At 45.3% G+C, this 26,646-nt stretch overlaps 1 long non-coding RNA gene across 1 annotated transcript in view; it reads left to right on the forward strand.

Annotated features, from left to right (window-relative positions):
* The window catches only part of LOC144173228 (uncharacterized), a 189,543-nt gene that overhangs the window by 154,769 nt on the left and 8,128 nt on the right, over positions 1-26,646 (forward strand). The window contains exon 2 of the long non-coding RNA XR_013323198.1: positions 23,226-23,266. This is a non-coding gene — a long non-coding RNA (uncharacterized LOC144173228). The remainder of the gene's footprint in view (positions 1-23,225; positions 23,267-26,646) is intronic.

A 26,646-nucleotide genomic window follows, 5' to 3' on the forward strand; every position in this document is an offset into this window, starting at 1 on the left:
TTCCATGATCCAATTTAAACAACACTTAATATGATCCTCCCCCTTTTATATACGATCCTTTCGAGCTTTCACTTTAACACCAAACAAAATGAAATGAAATTATATCCCCTTTTGGGTATTGCTTACCTATAAACTGTATTCCGCATAATATTTTGCCTTAGTTCATAAGTGAACCCTCTCCCCTTCTATAAAGGTAACATAACAACTACTTTTAAAGGCATTCGTACTACTGTGGAGATCAGAAGGTTCTTGTTATATCACAAAGTAAACAGCTTAAATGAAAGGCGTAGAGTAAGTACTAAAGCTTTACTTTGATCTAGTTTGGTACACATGACACCTTAGCAAACAGCGCGAAAAACGTGGACAGAGAGAGGACAAACAGTGTAACAGTGTAACAGCGCTCGTGTCTGTTGGCCCTCTCTCTGTCCATGTTTTTCCCGCTGTTTGCTAAGGTGAAGGCGTAGAGGAATACCGTTATTAACCACCCGGGAGCACTGTCGCCGACTACGGGTACTACAATGGAGTTTCTTGAGTCTAGTGTTTCCCTGTTCAGAGATTAAATACTTAAAATTTCTGGGTCTGGTGCCCATCAAGCCTTCATGGCACAGGAGCAGGCGATCGCTGTGTTACGCCAAATAAATGGATGGTGTTCGCTTGCTTTTTAAAACGATTCGCACTGTGTAGACCCGTTCTGTGCAAGCGGAGAGACACGCATGGCGCAAACGGATGGGGCGAGTGTTCTGGGAGGTCTTGCACTGGTCACCTGACACGTCACTCATAAGTGGAGCCATAAAGTACGCGATAGGGGAAATTAAAAATAAAGCTTTTCCACTCAAGATGAAAGCTGTTGGAAGTGCAGAGCGGTGATTCACCAGTGGGGCTGTGCACCGTTCTCCGCTCTTTGCTACCATCCTCCTTATTCTCTTTCTCTCTCTGTTTCACTCCTCTCTGGATGAATTGAAAAGAGGTTTTTTCAATGCAATGTCATTTTCCCGCCTTCGCAGCGCTCGCGCGCCTTCTCGTTGTGCAGCACGCATCCTTCTCTTTATCTTTTGTTTCTAGTTCTGCCTGGAACAGCACGAGCCGGAGTTCTGTTCTTTTAAGTGCAGAGCTCTTTAGGGGCTAACCCCGTCGTCGTACATCGCTCGCTGGACATCGTCACGACGTAAGCCAGAGGCTTCGAAAGCAAAACGGTATATGTAGTCATAAGCGTTCGAAACTCGTGAACCGCTGACGATTGTCATACATCTCCCCGTTGTTTAGCGCAAACAATACTGTAGGTACATTTGAGGCAAAGTATACGCAATTAACCAGCCGCGCCCGAGTTGCTTTAGTTAGGAACACTCGTTGAGTTGGGTTTTACGACAGTAAGCGAAAAAAAGTGACAGTGCAACGCCGGCACGTGCGGGAGGAAAAGCGAGCCCAAAAAGTTGGCTGGCGATTACGATACTCCAGTAAGCGATATTTGGACGCAGCAGAAGTGCGCTGAGGGAGCACTCACTCGTGCGTTTTCTCGACGGCAGCGGTGCGTCGGTGGTGCGAAGTGCGTCTCAGGAAGGAACCGCGAACTGCGTCTTTAGCGAACGCACATCATAGTCACGCGCACGCCTACCTCACGTTTTCGCCAAGCGTCGCGCCCTCGAGCGCCTCGTGAGGGCACAGCATCCGGCCCCCTCCCCACCTTCACCGCACACTTCAGAAAGCGCTGGCTTGCGCCGCCACGGCGAACCACCCTTCCCTCCAAATTTCACGACTTTCCTCCTTCGGTTTCTTTCATCGTTCGCTTTTTATTTCACTTGCCATCGTTGTTTCGGTTACGCCAGCAACGCGGCTCATCCCAGAGACGGCCACCAAAGGGCTGCGCCCTAAAAGAACAGGACTCCTGCTGGCGCAGTTTCAGGCAGGGGGCCCGCGAGCACTGTTAAGGCGGGAAATTTGAATTGCATTGGGTGGTAGCAGTGAGCGGATATCGGCGCTACAGCCCATTATGGTGAATCACTGCTCTGAACTTCCGACAGCTTTCACATTGAGTGGAACGGCTTTATTTTTTGTGCTTGCTTTAGTCTCGCACGTGCTGGAGCATTTCTGGTCCATTAGGAATGCGTCGTTTTAGGGGCGAAGCCCCTTAGGGGCTCGGGCTGTTGTCGTCGCCGTTTCATGTAGTCACGGTACTCAAACACCGGAACACCCGTTTTCCAACGCCTCGCGCTATAACGCTTCGTGCTTCAAAGACACGAGACATTTACAGCACAGCTGCATAGGTCTACCCCCAAACGGTTTAGTCTCCATGGGAGAAAACGCCAAGGCGCCAAGAATACAATTATACATTGCATACTAAGCCCCCCTCCAGATTTCCCGTTAGTGAAGATGGCCCGGGACTTTTGTCTTCGGCGGCCACTTTTTCTCGCTTACTATTGTAGACGCCAACCCAATGAGCTTTCCTAACTAAATGGACGCAAGTACGTCCGGTTAATTACATGTTTCACCTCAAATATACCTGCAGTTTTCTTTGCGCTAAATAATGGGGACATGTATGACAAGTGCCAGTGGTTGTAGGAGTTTCGAACAGTTCTGGCTATGAAAACCTCTTGGTCAAATATCCTGTTCACTTTTGGCCGGAAGGCTCAATCTGGGGAGAAGCGGCTTTCTTTTCGAAGCCTCTGTTCAGCCGTGTAACGCCGTGGGGCTCTGTTAGGGTATAGGAAGCCGTGTGACTGTGGTGGTTAGATAGCGTGACCGCGGACGAGGTACTACGACAAGCCGGGGCCCTAAAGTGTTTTGCCCTTAAAACCGCGATCAGGGACCTTCGCATTGGTCTCCCCCGATACCCAGGATAAAACGTGCCAGACATTCGGGGAAAAATATGCATTAAGCTACCGATCCTGAAGACACTAAAGCCTTGAAGCTGCGCGTTCGCGTTAATATTACGCCTCCAATGTGGCTCAGTTGATAAGGCTTTGTGCTGGTGTGCACAAGGCCGTGCCTTCGATCCCAGTCATGGTGACCGTTTTTCTGGTGGATAAAAACAAATACGCGGGTGTGTCGAAATTTCGGCAAATTTTAAAGATCTTTAGGAGGTCAAATTCATTCCGTGTACTTACACTACGACACGTTAAATAGGCAAGGTGTTGCATGGGCACGTTAAGCTCCCACAAAATAATAGTACTTAATACTGACACATTAACTCAGGACGGACAGACGAAAATCCCAACCCCTTGAATCAGTGAGCGAGCAAAACAAGTTGCTTGTTATAAACAGAAAATTTTCATGATAAAGGTTCTTAGGTAAAAGCGGACCATTAAAAACAGAAATTAACGTTACTAGAAAGTTATTGACGCTCTCTGTGTTAAGCTTATGAGCGCTCACAACTTTTGTTGCCGTTACAGCCTGAGGTGCTTTCATCTAAAACTTTTATATCGAAATACCTTTTGTGTCCTGCGATACCATAAACTAATAGATCACAACGACCAGGTCGAGAGCCCATAAATATTGACAGTCGGGATCTCTGCGCAGGAGAATTTGCGACTCGTGTTTGCTTTTATTACTTGCTTTTGTTGGACTATGTAGCCTCTAAGAGTAAACAAAAAATTTCATTAGAGTAAAAAAAAAGGAAAGCAGCCCGATAACACAGGGTTCTAATATGTACCTCTATAAAGCGAAAGTGCCAGTTCTGAGGGCACGAATAGTTGTGAGGGCGTCGTGTGAAATAGGAGAAAAAAGACCACTTAAGAAAGACCCTCAATCTGTAGTTAATAAGGGATGCCCTCTACACTCTCTCATCTTCTTCGTATTCGTCAACCCTGCAAAAACAGCAATGCTTCCAGTAGCAAGGGATATTAAAGTATTATCTCCACGTAGGACAACCTCATGACTAGTTAAATTAATCTAGTCTTAGTTTAAAGCCATAAAAAGCATTTTTAATTGTGCTTAAAAAATGAAACTATCCAACCTGTGTCATATAGGATGCAATGTAGCGCTAATTGAGTGCAATGTGCCGCTAAGTGTAGCGCTAATCGAACGAAAAATTTTAAGAGGTTTTTTGGTTTTTTTTCGCGATTCTTTTGGCTACATACACTGGTACCGAAACATTTTGTGTTATCTGCTGCCTTCTATTACATAAACACAATACTTTAGGGACCAGGGTGCACATCTCTTAACAAAAGTCCAAAGATGGGGCAATAGAGAAGCCAACACATTCTACTGTTGATGGCCGTTCTGTATTGACTTCACTGTAATTAAACTACGCACGTGGTCATGGCGCACAAATTCCAAACTGTTAAACACCTGCATGGACAAAAATTTAAACCCCGGCAGAAAACCACCACACGGTTAACGTTCTCTTTTGTAGTATATCTTGTATCAAGCGCAAAACGTTTAGTTTAAAGTTGAATACGGCCCCATCGAATTCGTAACATGCACACGGTCAATGCATGCCCCGTCGAAAAAGTCAAGAAAGATTTCTATAGTCTGCCGTAATTTCGCGTGTCGTGCTGTCGTCCTGTCGTATTCTCGTCGTGTCGTGATTCTGATGTTCTGTCGAGTGTTGTATACCTGCCCTGATTTTGATGTGCTGTCGTGCCGAATTCCTGTCTTGTCGTGATCCTGATGTTCCATCAGTAGTTGCACGAAGTTCTAATGTTATTGCTCATTGTGGAGGGTAGCATAACTGGCCGTTGTGATGTGGCGACAGAAATGTTTACCGTTGAGAAAATTGACTTTGTCGTTACGACAGAAATATGTGTCGTAACAACAGATGGATTTTTCGTAACAACAGGACTTCTGTTGACGCAATAGTTTCTTGTCGTAGGACAGGAATTCATGTTAGGTTTTTGTGGTATTCTTGTTGTAATTTTAGACTGGGTGCCGCTAATTCCAAATAAAAAGGACACTTCGAATGCCACCGGGGTGTTCTGCTACTAATCTTGCGCCACCTTAAGCACAGTTCATTAACGGATAAATAAATGAGGCGCAAAATGTGGCCGTCCTTAGTTCTCAAATGGTGAGTACATGCTCTAAGCCTTCGCCTCCTAACGATGCGCTGCGAAGAAATGCCGCCACGCACATTAATCTCAATTGAAACGATGACCGGACAGTCAGTCCATTACAACGAGCTCCTCAATTAATCTAGATTGAAAGCTATCTCCGCGTGAATGCCTGGCAGAATAAATGAATAATTGTATGTCACTGGCCGTGGCTTAAACTTTCTGAAGTTGCGAAAGAACAGTGACTCCCTGTTGTCTACCTAAGGATGAGGCACTAACTGGCCGCTAACTTCAATACATTATTCCAATGTGTTTACCATAATAAATTTGTCAGTGAATGTGTACTTAAACTTTTCCAGTTGCGTCATCTGCTTCAAAGACTAAAACACCACCTCACACTTTCGATAGCTGCTGTCCTTGCTTGGGTTCGGGTATTCTGGGCTACCGGAATCATCTCAACACCAGCAACACTATAAATAAAAATATGTCTGCACTGCATGTAACTGAGCAAGGTGTCTGCCTGCGGTTCCGAGAGTTCGAGCTATTACGCAGCGGTAAAGTAAGCGTACACAAAACATTTTAGCAGTACGCCTCAAATTATTTTGTCAGAATCTCGTAGCGAATACAATAATGCTGGGTGGAATATAATTGTAAACTAATGGGTAGCACGGAGAGCCAAGTTACATTTTTTTTATGATCAGGAAGGATTTGGTTTTAATTTTCATGAGCCCCACAATGTACAGGGCGAATCAGTTGCTGCAACAATTACTGGCGTGGCTTAGGACAGGAAATCCCGCTTCTGAAGCGCTCAGGAGAATCATTCTTCTTTGGCCCCTCTAGCATGTGAGACGGGCAGCAAAACTCAAGGTCAAATTCACACTGCAGCTCTGTAACGCATTTCGGTACTGCTACCCTGTGGGACATTTTGAAAGCACACTGTGTCCCACTTCACATTCATGGTCCTGTAAATATGTCAACACACAGAAATGCAGAGGGAAACGAAAGCACAGTAAGTAGCAAAACCTCATTAAATAAAAGTAACGTATACAAAGAAAACAGACGCTCTGGCCCGGAGGCTGGTTTCTGCCATAAAATCTATAACCTTACTTATCCGAAGTAGCATCCAGTTCAATTTCTCTGTCGAACTCCACCCTCCGTGCGAGAAACCACAACACCTTACGCTCTCCTCCATAAATGTTTTCAGCATCATCACCTTAAAAAGCATTGCTGCAGACCGCACACGAGTGCAAGATGCACCTGTTACCCTAGGACTTATGTAATCGCATCAGTGGACAGTGGTCCGTCTCTATTACAAGTTTTGAGGCCGCGAAGAACGCCCCGTGTTTTACACAGCACAAACGGAGCCTCTTGCAACAACTTCAGCTTGCGCGGGTTTTTCCTTGAAGAGCTGACTCTCGAGAACGTGCCGCAAGTCCGCACAAATTTGTCGACGCTGCGTCGATAATAGTCTTGCCCTCGGCTTCGCCGTGTCGAATACAACTGGTCTTGTGGAGGCATTGGCACCAGATAGAGGCTGCAACTTTTCGAATGTTTCGCCTCCAAGCTATTCATTTATTCATTTATTTCTACGTATTTTTATTCTCGTTGTTTTTTATTTATATAGCCTGGAGGGTTCACAAGAAGTAGTGTTCCTAAAAGGAATGAAGGACCTTGCTTCCCTTCAAGTTATTGTCCCATCGAACTGTTAAGCTGCCTGTGCAAGCTTCTAGAGTAGATGATCAATAGGAGACTAATGTACTTCTTAGAGTACAATGGCCTTCTCGAGAGCTGCCAGGCTTGCATCACGACAAAGCGATCCCCAAATGATTAATCTGTGGAATTAGCATCGTACATAAAGATGCCTTCGTTCACAAACAGTTTTCTTCAACGGTGTTTTTTGATCTCGAGAAGGCCTATTACGCCGCATGGTAATGCGGGCACCTTAGTGACCTGAAAGCATTCGGTGTTTCGGAGAATATGTTAAACGCCCTTGCTAGTTACTTGTCAGGAGTACCTTTCGTGAGTGAGTAGGTAGTGCACTTTCAAAGGTTCCCGTGCAAAAAAATGGCATGCCGCAAGGTGGAGTTTTAAGCTGCACTCTCTTCATGGTTAAGCTGAACTCTCTTGGGAAGGCATTGCCACCAACAATTTCTTATTCAATGTATGTAGACGACATCCAGATATCTTTTACATCATGTAATATATCAATCTTTGAACGTCAAGTCCAGCTCGGTGTAAACAAAAACTTGCCAGCAGGGCAGACGAAAATGGTTTTAAACTCAATACAGAAAAAGTACCGGTGTTGTGCTCATCAAGAAGCCTGGGATCCGTCCGGACCAAGACATTACTCTTAATGGTGTTTCGATTTCTGTCATAAAGGAACACAGGTTTTGAGGTGTAGTGTTTGATGAAAAACTTGCATTCATCACTCAAATTAAAAAAAAACTCAAACATCAACGCCGACAAGCAATCAACATTCTTAAAATCCTGTCACATCAGTCCTAGTAACGGACATGCAACTCCTGTTCCGTATTCTTACCACCCTTGTGGGGTCTTGATTGGAGAATGGAAGTATGGTATATGGGACTGCAACAAAAATGGCCCGAAAAATGCTCGACCCAGTGCTCTATTTGGGGCTTCGCCTTGCGTGTGGCGCTTTTCGTACTACCGCTGCCTAAAATCCATATGTATAGTGCAATTAATGGTCCCTGCATCACCAGAGGGTGTACATGGATGGTCTGTATTCCTCGAAAATAATGTCTATGATAAATCATTCCTTTAATTCGACCATGAATTATACATCCTCGAAGCAACTCTTTATAAATCGTCAAGCTATTTCCATGCCGCTTCCTCTCAGAGTGAGAGAACAAGCTTCTGAGCTGGCTGTCCCGTTTTCACACATGCTCAAAACACCAATCCTTGATTTTATTCCACCCTGGCGTCTCCGCTCTGCGTCGTGTAACCCGTCTGTTACACTACTTGACGAAGACAGGTCACCAAGAATTGCGATCCGGCAGCATTTGTTCTTTCTTCTTAATAAGTATCGTTTTGCTGAGTTTCCCAGCGACTACTCCAGTGCTGCTACTGATGTGTCTTGTGCACCGCATGGGCCAAACTTTCATGTCAGTAAAACAATGAATTTTCGTGAGAATATATTCAGAGCGGACGCGTACGGTATTTTAATTGTCTTAAATGACACTGTCCAACGGCGAAACGGCGAAGTCAATCGTCTACACAGACTCTCATGGCGTTGTGCGCGCGCGTGCAATCGGAAAGTGGTCTAAGAACATCGTTATCAATCATGTTTTCACGATGTTTTAATATATTCAGAGCGGACGCGTACGGTATTTTAATTGTCTTAAATGACACTGTCCAACGGCGAAACGGCGAAGTCAATCGTCTACACAGACTCTCGTGGCGTTGTGCGCGCGCGTGCAATCGGAAAGTGGTCTAAGAACATCGTTATCAATCATGTTTTCACGATGTTTTAAGAACATCGATGTTTTAAGAACATCGTTATAAATCATGTTTTAAACCTCCAAATAACTTTCTGATCCGTCCCAGGCCACTCTGAGATTGCCGGCAATGAGACCGCTGATCACATGACCGTTGCTGCTGCGCTCACGAATACAGTACACATAACAACAGTACCCTACACTAGCCTCAAGCCACACATCAGACAACACCTGCATAAAACATCAGAGTGGAATGATCAGACAGACAACAAATTTGACTTACTAAAATCACACTCGACACCATACCCCCCTGAAACACGCAACCAATACACGGAAGTTGCCTTTTCTAGGCTACGCGTGGGGCACACATACAACACACTCGTATCTGCTCACGGGATCTTCAAGATCCCTGCGTACCAGCGACGGAGAGGTGCTATCCGTAGTTCACATCCTAATTAGCCACTCGACACCAGACGACACAAACATTTTCCTGAATTGTGCAGACAGCGCATCCCGCTACACGCATCGCAATTCTTGGTCGACAACCCAATGTTTTCTATTAAGCGTGTTTTTTTTATTTTTAGCAGACGTCAAATTTTTACAGCTAATTTCATATTATGCATAATCATCCTGGCTCTATACACCAGCCATCTTTATTGGATTTTATTTCGCTTCACTTTGGTTTTTACTGAGATAATAAGTATTTAAATTTACATCTGTGTCCATAACTTTGCCTTTGGGGCACTTTGCTTTAGTTGGCCTTGTACCATTAATCCCAAACCATCATCAAGAAGTAGTATGAGGATTGCAACCCCCTCCCTTAAAAAGGAGAGGGCAAAAGAGATTAAGCAATTGTTGATGCATATGGCTCCTGGAATTGTTTCTCGGGTTGCGGAAAGCTGGTTCGAGGGTTTGAGTTGGAATTGTTCATGGAATGAAAGAGTTGTGCTACGAATTACTTTGACTTTACAGATTTAAATTAGTAGTCCTGTTTAGTAAACTTGCTGTGCTGAAAGTTTTCTACTGTTTTTCACCTCATTTTACTTTAATGCGCACTCTAACTGCTCTGATAACCAAGGAGCTGGTGAGAACACTTTGACAAATGCTTGTTTTTTTAAATAGCCCAAATATGCGTACCACGCCGTTACCAAAATAACGTCTTCCGGTGTGTTTTTTCTAATTTTATTGAGTCGGCCTTAATATATTTTTAATAGAATATCTTGCATATTCGTATTGCTGCTAAAATTGTCATTGTACTTTGCCTAATTTACCCATAATAAGTGTAACTACGCGTATAAATGAGAATAACGACATTCGGAGTCTTTTATTTTAATGAAACATTTACGCGACGGTCTCAGTGAACTCTCAGCAATGGGAGCCCCGTGCTACTAGTGTTTCTGTTGTAAGCATAGTCGTCATTTATTTCGAAAGCATCAATAAAAGCATTCAATACCTAAAGAGAACGCATCCAATGCATAAGGCTTTACAATCGCCATCCAAACTCTACTGGAAACTTTGATTTATGAGTTTTGGGATAGTGCCCTCCACCCTGTAGCACGCAACTTCAGTGACGCCTCCCTTCCTCTTTTCAAGACGCCAGCAGTTTATGTTTCAATGATGTCTCTCGGAGAAAACGATGTCTGCGACCATAAGCTGCCAGCCGGTCCTATCGTGTGGAGCCGCCTACCATCTGATTCGACCCGTCGTCGTCGCCACGCCTCTTCGAAGATGAAGACGTCGCTGTCCAGCATGGCTTGTTTTATGAGCCGAGCTTTTGCACGCTGCTGCGAGAGAAAAAAAATCCCTAGCTAAAATGGCCACACAGCGACGTCTTTTTATGCGAGCTTTCGGGAAGCAAAAGGCCCGCATTTCGGCCGCTGCTTTTGGATATGTTTGGGCGCTTTATCTGCGCTCATAGCTATTTATGTTGTAGCGACGTAAACTGGCATCTGCTCCTGTCATTTACGACCACTACCCCGAGACGCCTGTTTGGACGCTGCCATGTAAGGTAGAGTTGACGGGAGCCGGGGCACGTTGAAGTTGAAAGTAGAAGAAGGGATAGTGTACGCTCCGTAAGGAAGTTTCACTCACGTGCATTGCGATGAATTGGCATGGAATGATCTAAGATGCAGCTGCATAAAGTTCATTCACGAGTTAGGCCTCTCGGACATAGGTAGTATTGACCGGGAGTAAAAAGGCGCCTATACTTCTGTACAAATAAGTACACAGCTGGTTATACGAAAAGTTAGTACAATACAACCAGAGGAAAATTATTTGCTCGCGTTCTCAATGTAACATTTTCAAGACCTTTGTAATTTGAATTGTTGTGTCGTTGCGAGTCTTTTGTGGATGTCGACACTAACCACACAAGCACGACGTTGGATTCAAAGCAGCAAAATTGTTGCCGGATTAGAGTTCATACACACTGCGATAGTGACTCCACAGAAGCTGAAGGCAACTCAAAATGCGAACGAGATTTCTCATTAAAGCAATTTCGTGGTCTTTCATTTTATATGTGACTGCATCTCATTCACTCGTCTTGTCCCTGCATCCGGCGTCGGCGTTGTCGTTGGCGTCCGCCCCTCCCCCATTCTCATCGCCGCGCGAGCTGCGCTCTCCGCCACTTACCCCCTCTCCTCTCCGATAGCGAACACTCTCTCGCGAGAGGCATTGGATTGGATTCGATTGGATTAGCTTGGATTGGCTTGGCTTGGCTTGGCTTGGATTGGATTGGATTTGGATTGGATTGGATTAAAGTCGATTGGGTTGGATTGTGTTGCGTCATAGCCGCGGCAGACGCCCTGGCGCCGGCGCGTCCCCTCACCGTTATGCGCGCTATAAAACGCGGTGCCTGCGCCTCTCCGCTCCATCGTTCCAGCGCCGTTCCTCCGCTGTCCAACGCTGCAACGTGAACCCCCTATGCGTCGCATCTACACAGGGGTTCCCGCGAGGTGAGGTGGGAGTTTTTCTTTTTCTGATGTGACGTTCTATATAGGGCTACAAACGGTCTCCGCCAATAGGAATCGATTGCGTTCCAAGGGTTAGATGTTCTGTAAATGCTTTTCGCGGACGCAGGCTAGGGGCACAATTTAGGCAACCTAAGCAAGTATGTTTTCGCTTTAATAAACAATGTCGATCGAATCAATTGAAATTGTCATGAACGTCCTAACTTTTAACTAGCCAAGCAGCCATCATGATTTATAACTTCCGATTTACACCGACCTGTATCATGTAAAACTCTCATTTCGAGTTAAACGTCTGCAAACATCAACCCTTCAAGGTATGCTATTTGTTAATTAAGGCGTAAATAAATTTTAAAAAATACGGGTGATGCTAAAACTGTCTAACAATGCAAAGGCGAAAGCCTGCCTTCACCTTCTGCTGAGCTGTTGTTGAAGTTTGTGTTGCACTTTGCGGCCGCGTGTCCTTACCTGACAAGCCGCCAGGACACACCCTCCGAAGCTCGTTCTGTTCCCTCGCCATCTCCAGGAGCCTCCCGTTTGCTCCAGTCGGTACCTTTGCCTCTCTACGCCGCTCCTATTCCTCGTGCAGTTGCAGCCTATTTTCCTTCAGTGATGTTGTTTTTCTTTGTTTTTTTTTTCGGTGGCCGCTCCGCCGCCCTTTATCAGAACCCTTCTTTAGCCCTCCTCTGGCGTTAGTACTTTCCGATAGCGGCGCGCACTCCCCAGCTCAGGCAACTATTTTTCTTGCTTGAAGGCAATTTTTTGTACCTCACAACGTGTTCGATAAAACATAAAGATCTAACGCTGTTGTCTTAGAACCCATCGTCCTTGCAAAAAACATTTCATAGCTTTCCAAAATACTAGAAGATAAAACCTTAAACGAATACTAAATGTAATTAGAGGAAAAACGCAAGCAAAAAATGAGAACAACGAGCGTGACCGCACTCTGCAACGAACTAGCCAAAAAATGCAATGTCTTTTTGTCAGCCTCTGTGCAGGCAAGCGCGGTAAAGCGCGTCCAAACCAATACGACGGAACCACTTGTGGAGCAAGAGGGCTGCAGGCAATTAATGCAGCTAATTATTCCTTGGCAATAAAGCCGGCAACTAATTCATGGGCGTGTCGCTCACCGACCGCCTCGACTGAACAGTTTCTTTCCTATGAGCACCGCCTTCGCAATGCTTCTATAACGGAGCAGTTTGTGAGGCAGTGTTGCGCCTGTTATTGAAGGGGTTCTCGTTCCCAAGCAACTGCGCGATTTTTTAAGGCGAGACTGCCTCTTCATGAGGCGTGTCTCTTTCCTGCAGAAATAACGTCACTGCGGCTGCTAAAGGCGTCTTGAGGCGGTCGCTGCGGACCAACCAGACACGCTGCAAGTCCAGACATAATAGAGAGATAGAAAGAAGTAGAGAGGGATGCCGAGTAGTTTCAGCATCGCGTACTGGGCAGGTAATTGTCAGTTGTTTTATTTTTGTAGGGTTTCTGTGTGGTACGACGCGTGACGAATAGCTCGGAAACTTGAACGTGACGTGGGTAGGGAACGCGACTTCCCTGGGAAAAGAGCTCTTTAGCTTCTTTCTGCCCAATAATGACTTCAAGCTGAGCGTAGCAGCTCTTTAGTTCCGCACGTTGGCCCACACAAGCGATCTCTTCCGGTGTCGCAGCAAACGGGAGCCCGGATAAGCATGAATGAACGCACGCGTTTTGGTGGAGCTTTGAATCAAGTTGCTGCAGGCGTAATCGTCACTGCCTCTTTACTTTCCCCTAGCTGGGACACACTAAGACTTTCTGGAGTGAAACGGCTGCCGGTGCGCAGATCATATTTTGTATCAAAAATGAACCATATCCTGCTGTGGCCCGGATCAAAATGAGTCAAATTAATTTCCCCAATGGAAGTTTGCGATTGTCGTGACTGTTCGAACTGTTTCGTGGGTGTTTTCGGCAGTTTTTATTGTTCTCTTCGTGGCTGGCCTCTCATAAATTCAGACAACAATTAAGAGGTCGGAGAAAGGCTTGTAGAGCCCCACGGCATTCCGACGTAGCGGCTGTCGTCGCGGCCTCCCACAGAAGCTTCGAAAGCCGAGGGGCTTATATAGTCATGTGCGCTCGAAACTCGTGGACAGCTGGCGTTTTTCATACATCTACCGATTGTTTAGCGCAAATAAACTGCACGTGTATTTGAGGCAAAATATACGTAAATCACCACCAGCACTCCCGTTTCATTTAGTTATGAACACTCGTTGGGTTGGTTTTTACGATAGTAAGCAAAAAAGTGGCAGTGCAACCCCGGCACGAGCGGGACGAAAAGCAAGCACAAAAAAGAACAGAACTCTCTCTGGCGCACTTTCAGGAAGGGGGCGCACTAGCAACTGCGAAGGCGGGAAATTTGAAATGCGTTGGACAAACCTCCGTTGAATTGAACAGGAGAGGAATGAGGCAGGGCGGCGATGATTGTGATGGGTGCTAAGAGAGCGGATAACGGTGCCACAACCCATTATGGTGAATCACTGCTCTGCACTTTCGACAGCTTTCATATTGAGTAGAGCGGCTTCATTTTTAGGTGATATGTTTGATAAAAACTGACATTCATTCCACACCTCAAACAACTTAAATGCTTAAAAAGTATGAACACCCTGAAAATACTCTCACACCAGACTTATGGTGCTGACGAAAAACTCCCCCTTTCTCCGACCTCTTAATGGTGCTGACGAAAAACTGACGAAAAAAAAATCCATGGGGTGTCCTTCGCAGGTGCCACACGTCGGATAACCTAATTTCTTTTAAAAGGCCAGAGGCTTTGGGAAAGCGAGTTCGCCGTGAGCCCAAACGAGATAATCGGCGCTCCTTCATAATATTCATGTGTACACACAGACACGTAAGGTATTGACTCAAAGGGCATCATACGCATAGCCTGCCCCTGGTCAGAATAACCAGGGACACACTGGAAGACCAGACTAACGCACTTGCACAACACTTTCAACCCGTGTCCAGTTCTGGACACAAAACACAGTTTTATTAAGCATAAAATCTCGTTTGAAAAGAAGGCCCTACGGGACAACAAATCGCAGACTTCTTACAACTGTCGGTTTTAACTACATGAGCTGAAGGCTCCTCTGAGCAGGTGTAAGCCCTCACCTTCAGGCCCAGAGAACATCCCACATAGATGATACAAAACATACACGCAGGCACTCTTTTAACACTCATCTACCTATACAACAAGATATGGCTTTCAGAGCACATTCAAAGGTCATGGTGGGAGGTCATAGTAGTGGCTTTACAGAAGGAAGGAAAGGACTTGTCGTCCCCTTGAAATTACCGTCCTATCGCCCTGACAATCTGTTTGTGCAAGCTTCTCGAGAAGTAGATAAACAGGAAACATATACTTTTTTTATTACAATGGGTTTCTCGGCAGCTGATAGGCAGCGTTTAGGGCGGGGCTATTCACGAATGATCAACTCGTCGCCCTTTAAGCGTACGTTAGGGATGCCTTCGTCCATAAGCAATTTCCCGTCACAGTGTTTTTTGACCTGGAGAAGGCGTGTGACACCGCTTGGCGTTACGGGATCTTCAATGACCTGAAGTCGTTCGGCGTGTCTGGCAACATGTTAAACACTCTTGCCAGTTATATGACTGAAAGGACATTCCGCGTCAGAGTTGGGTAAGCAGTCACACGTTATGTGCAGGAGAATGGCGTACCGCACGATGGTGTCTTGAGCTGGACGTCATTTACAGTGAAGATGAATTCGCTTCGGAAGGCACTGCCACCATCAATCTCTCGTTCAATATATGTGGGTAATGTTCAAGTCTCGTTTGAATCATACACACTAAACTTTCTTGCACCCTTTTTGGCCGAAAAGGGTGTAAAAATATTGTCCCATGGCTAACACCCTTAAAAGGTGTTTTGGCAAAGAAAGGGTGTACGGTTGAAAAAAGGGTGTTGAGCTCAACCCCCTAAAAAAGGGTGTTCAGGATGCGCGGCAGCCTAAAAAAAGGGTGTTGAGCCTCACTCCCTTTTTTAAGGTGTTGTTATGCGCAGTGGCAATGTGAATCGGCGGATCGCGCAGCATTCAACACAAACAGTCAATACGCACAAGTTACAGTTGGAACGAAAATTAATTGAGCAAGAAAACCAACGGGATGCAAGCGGTAAACTGAGTGCATACTTAGTAATGCATGTGCTGTTCTTGCTTTTATATCCAGCAAAAGAAAGCCCCCCGATCGAGTCGGTGGTGTTGTCGCAAAAAACAGATATTTTAGCGCTAGTTTTGGAAGCATGGATTTCACTATGAGAATGTACAAATCAACACGCGGATTTGCAAAATTTTTTAATTACGAGGTAGTTTTTTGTGTTGTATAACTTATAGGGTCTTATTAAATACCAAACAAATCTTCCCTGCCACCTCAGCACCCTTGAAAAAGGGTGTTCATTATTTCAACACCCTTTTTCCCAGAAGGGTGTAAAGGTACAAATTATGGCGTTCGAAACTAAGAAAAAGGGCGTAAAGAAAAAAGGGTGTAATAAAAAGCGTCTAAAAAAGACCGCCAACTAAGAAAAAAGGTGAAGAGACCTCCAACTTTGGAGGCATTTTGTGCCTGTTTACACGGGTGGAATGAACATTTTCTGCAAGCGGGGGGTGTTTTGTACCTCACGATGTTTAAAGCAGAATGAATTGGCATAATTTATTACCAGTGAAGCTCTTTAAGCTTGAGCCAGTTTCGGAGGCGTTAGCAAAAAAAATACAAAGAAAAAGAACTGCGGCACCTGTAAAGGGTGCACCACCGCAGATAGGTTATTATAACAGTGAAGTCGACTTTTGAGCTTGTTAGCGTGTAAGCACAAGGGGCGAATGCGTATGCGCACGTACCATTTCAAAGGTACTTGTCTTTTTTGGATTCTAAAAGGCAAAAAAATTGGCGCAGCTTGCAATAGTGGTGCAAGGCTGGAGAACCAGCATAGCTGGGGTCCGACCTAGCTTGTTTCCCCCTTGGATCCCCTCGCAGGGGTGGGGGGGTGGAGGGGGGGGGGCGGAACACATACACTGGAACAGCCTTGTAAAATACGGTTAAACTTGGCCTCACCACTCAGCGGTCATCCTCGCTTAGCAAGAACATTGCAAAGCTTAGCAAAACTTAGCAAAACCGGAAAAAACTATGTCGACCCCTAGCTACGCTGTTCTTTTTTTGCAACTGAACACCTATTTCACACCGTTTCAACAACCTACAGAAAACCAAGCGTGTTGCAGTCGGTAAACACCCTTTTCACCACAGGACTATAGTCTTTTTTTAATTTTCAAGGTTCAAATTGGTGTTTCACGTGCCAAAGCTAAACTTCGGGCATGAGGGGCACCACATATAGAAACGAGCGATCATTGCATACGAGCAATTATTTTTTTTTGCGTTTGAAAATTTCTTGCGAGTAGAGGAGTATTTCAGGGGATGTCTTCTTCTTTATAGTGCTATTATGCATCCAAACATGGCCTTATTCAATGAACAGCTAAACACCTTTTCCACACCCTTTTAACACCCTAAGAAAAACCAAGGGTGTTGAAGTAGATCAACACCCTTTTTTTCAAACAAAAAGGTGTAGAGCTAGGAAAAGGGTGTTGAGATTCAAAAAAAAGGGTGTAAAGGCCTCCCAACACCCATTTTCCACTTATGCTACACCCTATTTGGCTAAAAGGGTGTAAAAAAGTTTAGTGTGTACAGTATGTCAATATGCGAACGACAAGTCCAGCTTGGGGTCACAAAACTTCCCCGCTTGGCAGATAAAAATGGTTTTAAAGTTAATCCTCGAAAAAGTGCCTGCGTTGTATTCTCCAAGAGGCGCCGGATCTGTCCCAGTCCTGAACTTGATACCTGCAAAACAGGAGCGTAAGTTTTAGGTGCAGGGCATTTAGGGGCCCGCCTTGTCGTCGTAGCTCGCTCGCTGCACCCAAGTAGAGCCCCACGGCATTCCAACGTAGCGGCTGTCGTCGCGGCCTCCCACAGAAGCTTCGAAAGCCGAGGGGCTTATATAGTCATGTGCGCTCGAAACTCGTGGACAGCTGGCGTTTTTCATACATCTACCGATTGTTTAGCGCAAATAAACTGCACGTGTATTTGAGGCAAAATATACGTAAATCACCACCAGCACTCCCGTTTCATTTAGTTATGAACACTCGTTGGGTTGGTTTTTACGATAGTAAGCAAAAAAGTGGCAGTGCAACCCCGGCACGAGCGGGACGAAAAGCAAGCACAAAAAGAACAGAACTCCCTCTGGCGCACTTTCAGGAAGGGGGCGCACTAGCAACTGCGAAGGCGGGAAATTTGAAATGCGTTGGACAAACCTCCGTTGAATTGAACAGGAGAGGAATGAGGCAGGGCGGCGATGATTGTGATGGGTGCTAAGAGAGCGGATAACGGTGCCACAACCCATTATGGTGAATCACTGCTCTGCACTTTCGACAGCTTTCATATTGAGTAGAGCGGCTTCATTTTTAGGTGATATGTTTGATAAAAACTGACATTCATTCCACACCTCAAACAACTTAAATGCTTAAAAAGTATGAACACCCTGAAAATACTCTCACACCAGACTTATGGTGCTGACGAAAAACTCCCCCTACGCGTCTATTCCGTCATTGTGGGATCTAGGTTGAAGGAAGGCAGAGTTGTGTACGGGTCGGCTAGGAAAACAACACTGAAGATGCTTGATCCAGTGCTGCACTCAGGGCTTCGCTTCGCGTCGGTAGCTTTCTGCACTATCCCGGTGCAGAGCCTGTACTCTAAATGCAAGAAATGGTGCCTAGGAGAGAAAGAGAGAGAAACTTTAATCACAGTTGAAGTGAGCACATTTGTGGTCGGGGTCTTCAATCCAAGACTCCGTTGGTACGGCCGGCTGTCTTCGCCCTTTCCGCTAGCAAAAGCTGTGTTTCAGGGCAGGAGATGGCCAGCGTACTCTCCCACTGCTCGCGGGAGGGGTTACGGATTGGGGGAAGACATGGGTTTAGTTGGCATTTCCAGACAATGTGGTAGAGTGTGCCTGGGGCTGGTCAACAAGTACATAGAGAATCATGGAGAGTAGGATGGATGGCGTGTAGTCTTCTTTGGTGTGGGTACGTATTGGTTTGCAGTTGTCTCAGGATAACTTCCTGTTCTTTCGTGGCCCGATCGGTGGCGGGTGGATAGAGTTGTCTCGCTAGTCGGTGATGTTGGGTGATGTAGGCGTGTGTGAGGAGCGGCTTCGAGGCTCGCTCCGACTCTTCTTGCGGTGCCCGGTGGGCGCGTTCTCAGGCCAGGACATGGGCCGTCTGGTTGCCGCGGAGAGCAGAGTGGGCCGGGTCGAAATGATTGTGAGCTGCTTCTGTGGTGGTCGTTGAAGGAGAACCCGAAGCGCTTGTCTTGAAATCCTCCCTGCTTGGTATGCTCTGCAGGCGGCTTGACTGTCCGTAATAATTACTTTGGCCTTTGTCTGGGGGAGGGGGGGAGGCAAGGATAATAGCCATCTCTTCAGCCTGCTGGGTGTTAGATGACCGAAGCGTCATACTGGAAAGGAGGTCGATTGTGGAGGTAACGGCCGCCGATCTAACCCCGTACCTCGCGTATTTTGCCGCGTCTGTATAGACGATGTGGTCTTGTCCTCCGTACGGTTTTTCTAGCGCAGTAGCACTTCCTATGCGTCTTCCCTAGGACATGAACAAATATATGTGGATTTACTATATGCTTTCAGTACCTCATAAATCAATAAACGCCCGTTTAGGCCTCCTCTTAATGTTACATCGCTGTCCGAACTTTCTGTAAGGTCTCCATCTGTTTCTCTGCCTTTTTGGTTAATGTGAGAGAAGGCATCTCCTTGTTAAACTTGTACACATCATCATTCACTGACACTTTGCCTCCATGGCAACTTCAGCCCGCGTCGTGTGATTTACCATTTATCAAAAGAGATAACAACAGTGTACCGAAAACTGCGATTCCGCAGCACTTCTTGCCTTTTCAGGAAAACTATATATGCGTTGAATGTTACAGTGATGGCTTGAAAACTTCAACAATGGTGTGGTCTGCCGTTCATAGTCCTGACTTTAATTCTTGCAGGACCATGAGCGTACATACGATTATCTTCTCTGTAGAAGCATATGGCATATTACCCATCGCACAGCACATCCTTGAAAAACAAATTCTATAGTCCGTCATCTATACAGACTCTTTAAGCATTGCGCGTGCTTTGTCATCCCACAGACCCAGAAAGAAACCACATTGTAAATCTAGCTTTTAATGCTATAACGTCTGAATATGCTAAAAAATTTTAACTAATCCTGTGCTGGATTGTAGGTCATGCTGGTATCGCTGGGAATGACACCGAGGATCAAATTCCGCTGCTGCACTAACAAGTACAGTGGGCATAACAACAATACCCTGCAGCGACTTCAAGCCACACATCCCATAACACCTTCGCAAAACATGGCCAGCCGACTGGAATACACAGACAGACAAGTTACACATAATAAAACCCCACTTAGGACGGTACGCTACTCACTTACTGAGTCACACAACAGATACATCCCTACCTACCGAGTTGCCCCAGCTAGATTACGAATAGGCCACACACACGTGACACACTCCCACCTGCTCACTGGAGCTCCAAGACCCCTGTGTAGCAGGTGTGGGGAGTGCCTACCCATAGTTCACATCCACATTACATGCAAAGCACTCCAAACGACAAGACGCAAACACTTCCCACAACTATAGCGGCAACACATTCCACTACACCCAGGGGCCGAATTCTCTAAAACGACGGGGCGTCACTTTGAAACGACGGGGTGGCGCCATTGAAATGCATGTGTTCTGGGGTTGTGGGCGTCGCTTTGAGGAAGGTGTTCTCCTAGTAAGAGCTGCAGAAAAGCCTTGTGGAAAGGGCGCAAAGCGACAAGTGAAACGATGGGGGCAGTCGGCGTCGCTTCGCGCCCTTGCCACAATGCTTTAATGCAGCTCTTACTAGGAGAACACCTTCCTAAAAGCGACGCCCACAACCCCAGAACACATGCATTTCAATGGCGCCACCCCGTCGTTTCAAAGCGACGCCCCGTCGTTTGAGAGAATTCGGCCCTAGGATTCTTTTTAGCGGATGGTCCTATGATTCCCTTAAAATGCAATTGCGGGTGTCTTGCCGAAATGAAATTTTTACACTTCATTTCTTATCACGCGTAGTCATTTGTCTCATTACCAGGCCCTCTACACAAGCCATCTTCATTGTATTTAGTTGATTTCAAGGTTTATCTTGATTACTGATTTTATTATCTATCTTCTCATATATGTCTTTTAGCAAGTGTTTTGGGCACGGTTTGCATTGTTGGATTTGCGCCAGAAAATGCAAACATCATCATCACCGAGTGGAAATCAGCTCTTGTGTCTAGTCTGAACAATTAGCCCATTATCCAGAACACAAAAAAGCGCTAACAGAGTAAGCCTGCTCCAACGGTTTCCTAATGATCCTAAGGCACTAATAGGAAAATTCAATGAACCTAAAAGCGAATGTATAAAGAATAATTGACTCTCATTGAGGTCGACAAACTCACCGCCTAGGCTTTCGTAATAAACAATTACGTTTAGCCAGAATAACGTGGATGCACTTTTACTCGTAGTTTAACCACTGACGACCTTCTGCTTTTTTGGAATTTTAGTCCCTCTTCTATCATCACAACATGCTAGCTGTAGCGTTATTATCTGCTATAATATTGTAGGGAGCATACCCTGAGTTATCTCGAACGACACGGTTCATGTTTTATAACCGAGAAGTCAGTGAAGTGGCCTAATGAGTGGCCTGGCTGTGTTTACAGTCTCTAATGATACATCTCTGGTCAATAATTTCCCTTGAGAAACAAAGAACGGGGAAAAATCGTGCTGCTGATCATCAGCGCATCTCCGGCACGCTGCATCGTCTCTCCGGGGTGCGCGCAAATGTGGCAAGAAACGGTTCTTGCTGTTTAAGTATTCTTTTTTGGATGGCTTATTACTATAACAGCAAAAAGAAAACAGCGATCCAATTTGATATTTATTCCGCCTAATCCAGACCACTCATAATTATTAATTTGCCACTTTTGGTAACAAGTCTTGAGCAGCCATTTCGGCCGTCAGCGTTGTAGTCCTCGTAACGGTTTATGAATTTTTTGTGCATAATCGACAGCGGGGATGACCGCCCTATAATGGAGGCGCCACACCACGGGCTGATTTAGTGCAGTGATGTAGGTAATGCCCGCTTCAGCCCATTTGATTGTCTGGCCACAGATGATATCGATGTCATGCCTTCGGATTCTTTTATGCCTACCCACGCTTGTTGTCCTGTCCTAAAGTATCTTTTCTATTAAGGAAAGATCTCAGCCGCTAATAATTATTCAACGCATTGCAACATTGGCCTTCGCTACCTAAACCCGACCATCAACTAGTCAAGAAGAAAGCAATAATAAAGCGTAGTTTACAAAGTTTACTTACCTTATACCCCCTCAACGTCCCCTGTGCCCTCTCCGAATGCCACGTTCTACATGGCGTCGGCTTGACAACTCCCGCCATCTCTCATTCCCAACCCCAACCCTTCGCCTAGAAGTAAGAGGGCCGGCTGACCAGCTCTCAACGCGCTAACCAGGTTTTCTGGGGACCCGTGCCAGGGCTTCAGCCAAGGCCCGGGATACCTGGACTGAGGACAGCCGAGACCACCGAGTGACGGGTCTACCTTCGATCGTTTGCTCATATAAACGTTTATTTTCTGTCTCCCATATCCTTGCTTTTACAAGTTGTGGCCTTAGTTTCAGCTGACATAACCCCCGTTCGACTTCATTTTTAGTTTTCCTTGTTGCTTGTTCTTTAGAGCTATGTTGTTCACATCACAGTAGCCTGTAAAATGTGCCCCACTGCACCTAAAGCGTTACTTCGTTGAAGCTAATTTTTCTGAGGGCATTTGTTGTAGGCTGTGGTCAGTTTGTTACTGGCATTTTTAAGTGATATAAACCTGCAGAGGGCACAATCGCGAAGCCATGGACGTCTGCACCGTCGTTCTCAATGTCTCTAATGACGAATGAATCTATCTTCCCCGATTTCTAGACAACATCTCGACGAAACAATGTTTTCCCCCTCGCTATACCGCTGAAGAACATGGCGTCAGGCGCGTACAAACATGGAATCGGGGACGTTAAATTCGTGCCTCGCCCTCAATACTGCCCCCAGTATTCCAAGCGCAGCGTCACAGCAGTAAACAGCGTTTCGCAAGAGTTTTCCAGCCATGAATAAACCATGCAATCAATGCATTTTTTCGAGTAGTTTCAATGAAGTGATTTCTAACAATTCCCCCGAAGAAAACAGCGCATTAAAAAATTAAATTTGGTGCCACAAGTGGTAACAGAAAGTGAAAAAACGTGTTCCCCGTTAAATAACTTCGCTGCATTTCTTTGATAACCACTGTAAAAATTTCATCGAATGTTTTTTTGCTCTGTTGCTGCGAGCAGAAATGTCTTATTTCACTTTCCTGTAGGCAAGTATGTTTCAAAGAAATCGGCTGAACGGGCACGCATTTGTATGCCCCGTAGATAGTTTCCTGGGTCAAATATTATCACGGTAAAGTGCATGGCGTGGATGCAAGTTTGTTTCGCATTCCCTTTCACCACAAGGATGAAAGACGTCCTGGCAAGGTTAAACTATCGGTTTAACATCTCGAGAATAAAAAAACGGCCAACAAACAAAATGAAGATGTACTTCTTGGGAGTGTGCTTTCCTTTTATCGGCCGTCATTGCGTATTTATTATCACCCTAGCCTTTGGTAATTGTCTGTCTTATTGTTTTTCTAAATATTTCTTTTACAGATCACCCAAGAGCTATGAAACAAGGGACAACATTCCGCCATGTAAGCTTTGCAACTGACCTCATTTTTGCTACGTGCTGACTTCATTGTCCAGAATCATACTCCCGCGACGCCAATTTTCAAGGATATGGAATGTACGCTCATGCGTAAAATTGAACCCCATTTTACTAAGCGAAAGGCGAGTAGGAGCGCATAAGTGCGGGGGAGTGCGGCTTGGTTAATCTCGCTAGCGGACGGCGCGCTTCGAACGTTCCCGCCTGCAGCGCCACACACCGACTATCCTGGGAGCGATCCAGCGACGTATTGTCACGCTCGCACGATATTTGTTGTTATTCTTGACGTTAATTGATAGGCTTCACTCTCCTTCAAGACAAAGTTTCCAAAAAAAGCTCTTTCTTGAATCCGCCGCAATCCATCGATGGCGTGAAACACCAGCCTTGTTATTTTTAATTGCACGTGCCCTTGAAAGTTATTCCTCGATTAACTTATCTATTGAGCTTGCTGGAAAAAGGATATTAATTAATTGATTAGACATCTTCTAAAGCGTCCTCTAATGCCCCTCATTGGATTTGTAGTGCTGTGCGGGTAGCGCAGTGCTAGGCTTTAGGCACCCATACATTTCGTTTCCGATGCCACGCAGCTTTGATTGCCAGCCTGCATACACCCTGACATAAATCTTCCAGACTGTAAAAAGTTACGGAAACTCCAGGGTGGTAATTCCCAGATAGTGTGCAGGTCTTCTTTCTTTGGGCTGAACTCCTCACCTGAACTTCCAAGTAAGTATGTTTGCTTTGGAGGTCCTAGGCCCTAGGGAACAATAGTGCCTCGGGAGCGCATCGTTTTAATCGCTGAAGATACGGACAGATGAACGGACGGGTGGATATATTTCTGAAGGGAATCATTTTAGAATGGTCCCCTGGCGAAGCTTCATCTTCGGTTCCCAATTAGTGAGGCTTTGCATATTGTGTCGGCGAGCTTGCGGCCTGTGCGTGCAATAGGAGCTCAGCGTCAACTAGTCCGTCTATTCCATATTCCACTCACTCGCCATCGTGGTGGCCATCGTTCTCTGTGGTTCTATTAGTAACCCTTCGGGTTTGCTGTGTGACATTCATCGGGGTCTACTAACTTTAAACTTTTGTCGGCTCCAGTCGGTTTATTTTGGGCTTCACCATCATGCTTCACAGTTTCGGCAAGCGCCCTGCTTACGGACTAGTCTACCACGTGTAGGAGGGCGGAGGAGAATATTACATGAAGGCTTGCTCTGAGGTGAAAGCGGACTCCACCCCACTGGTGAAGGAGAACCATACAATGAATACTAAGCATGTTTGGCCAAAGTTTTAACGAGGCAACGAAATTCGAGAGACAGTTTGGGGAGCCTGTTTTGAGGAACCTAAGCCGCAGTCCGCCTGCCGCCGCATGGAACTGCAATCGATACGGTTGTTCCGGTTTAAGGGCTTACATAGACTATAGAGAGAGGCGAATGATTAACAGGGCCAGAGGAGGTCGTCGCAAATTACATTGATACTAAGGTCCCTTTTACAACGTCTTTCGGAGTTTTTTCAAACTATTTTGCGGAAAGCATAGCGAAATACTTCAAAACTAGTTTAGTCTTGGGTCATACAATATTTTTAATGCCAAAAAATTGCAAACGTCTACATTATATTTTAAATGAGCAGATTTCACCAGATTTCACCACAGGGAATTATATGTGAGTAATGTGCAGGTAACGTTAGTTTCTGTCTTTTGTAACATATAGGCATTTGGGTATGTGTGAATTGGTCATAGACATTTCACCCATGCTGTCGAAGCTAAGCTGAAATTTTGTTTAGCAAAGCATTATAATTGGGAACATTCCACCCCACCAGTTGAATTTTTGGTAAAGTTTGCACACTCATTCGCAATTTGTTCCTTCTCACCACTATCGTTTCTACGCAACTTTTGCCACTCAGTAGGTAACGTTACCTGATAGCGTTGGCACCAGATTTATTGCCTGCGGCGAAAGCAAACTGCCAGCAGTGCCACTGCTAGTATCGCCGTAGAGTTAGAACTATGATAATTCTGTTATTACAGTAATAACGGAATTCAGCATGTTTTTAAACAGAAAATTTCACCAATCCGTAGACGTTACAGTGTACATTCGATCTTAAAGGACGCGCTATTTGCTGGGAAATCAGAATCCAAGGAGCCCACTTTTCATCCCCATTTGTCTCACGGAGATTACACGACGCAAATGCCTGGCTGCTCTTGGCATTACACTAAAGGGCAAATGTGCAAATTCGGAATGTGATAGTGGTATAGCCTCGTACTAATAATATCTACAATGAATCAGCATTGACTTATAAACCGAGTGGTTTTGTCAGATCCTGCTCTGAAAAACACCACCTTTTCTTTGTGCTACAGAACACGAAGCAGAAGCCTTTCCCATAAGATTTTTTCTAAAGTATGAAGCCTTGTTGAAAAAGGCGAATAAGTCGTTTTCAAATACTTAGGGTTAGCTTTTCCATATGAAAAACCGACCTCTCCCATAGAGAATTTCCATCAGCTGCTGCAAGTACATCAGACAGCATTGCTAATCGCGGACGTATATGTGAGCAGTGCGAACATTTTCCACATCGAAACGAATGCAGAACTGGTTGGGGAAAATTGTAATATCGCACACGAATTTAATCGTGGCTGTTTGCACACACGATCTACTCGCTCGACTACCAGCCTAAATTTCACACTCAGTTCCATTCATTGCACTTTCGCTGTGACATTTTTACGTGTTTGAACCGGATCATAACGTGAATATACTCCTTGCTTTTTTTTTTTGAATAACTAGCGTTTGCCAACTCTATGAAGTTTTTTTCGTTCCAGAATGATCTTGTTTCTAACAAAAAGGGTCTTGTGTGTTGAAAAACGGGAAATTCTTTCCCGTTTAGATAAATAGAGAATGCAGCGTGTGTATGTTGTGATAGCAAATGGTGAGGTCAAACGAAACCACATGCACCAATACAAATGCACAGTCTTGTTTGCTGCGGGTAGCTTTTGGTTGTGTCCATCAACTACAGACATTCATCCCTTTGACACCATAAGGGGCACTGCCACAGATAGGGTCCACTCTTCTATTCGTTTTTGTTATTATGAAGCTGTAATGTTGGAAGTTCGTAGGATCTGTCTTCGGGCTTGTAATTGATTGGGCGCGCAATGTCGGGCGGGTAACCACCCTTGGTACCCTTCGTCGCTCAACCCGGATGTTTAAAAAAAACCCTTACGTGGTCGGTCATTTGATTCACCAACAACCATGAAATAGAAAAGTCAGTACGAGGCTGGAGACCCTCACTGGTATATATAGTGGCATAAATCGACGAAACACGTGGTAGGGATCCATACCTAAAATATTTTCATTGATATCATTTAATGTCGACGCGTGCCTTTTATCT

This window comes from Haemaphysalis longicornis, unplaced genomic scaffold (assembly GCF_048455015.1).
Source record: "Haemaphysalis longicornis isolate Haplotype H1 unplaced genomic scaffold, Haemaphysalis longicornis Haplotype H1 scaffold_3, whole genome shotgun sequence".
NCBI lineage: Eukaryota > Metazoa > Arthropoda > Arachnida > Ixodida > Ixodidae > Haemaphysalis > Haemaphysalis longicornis.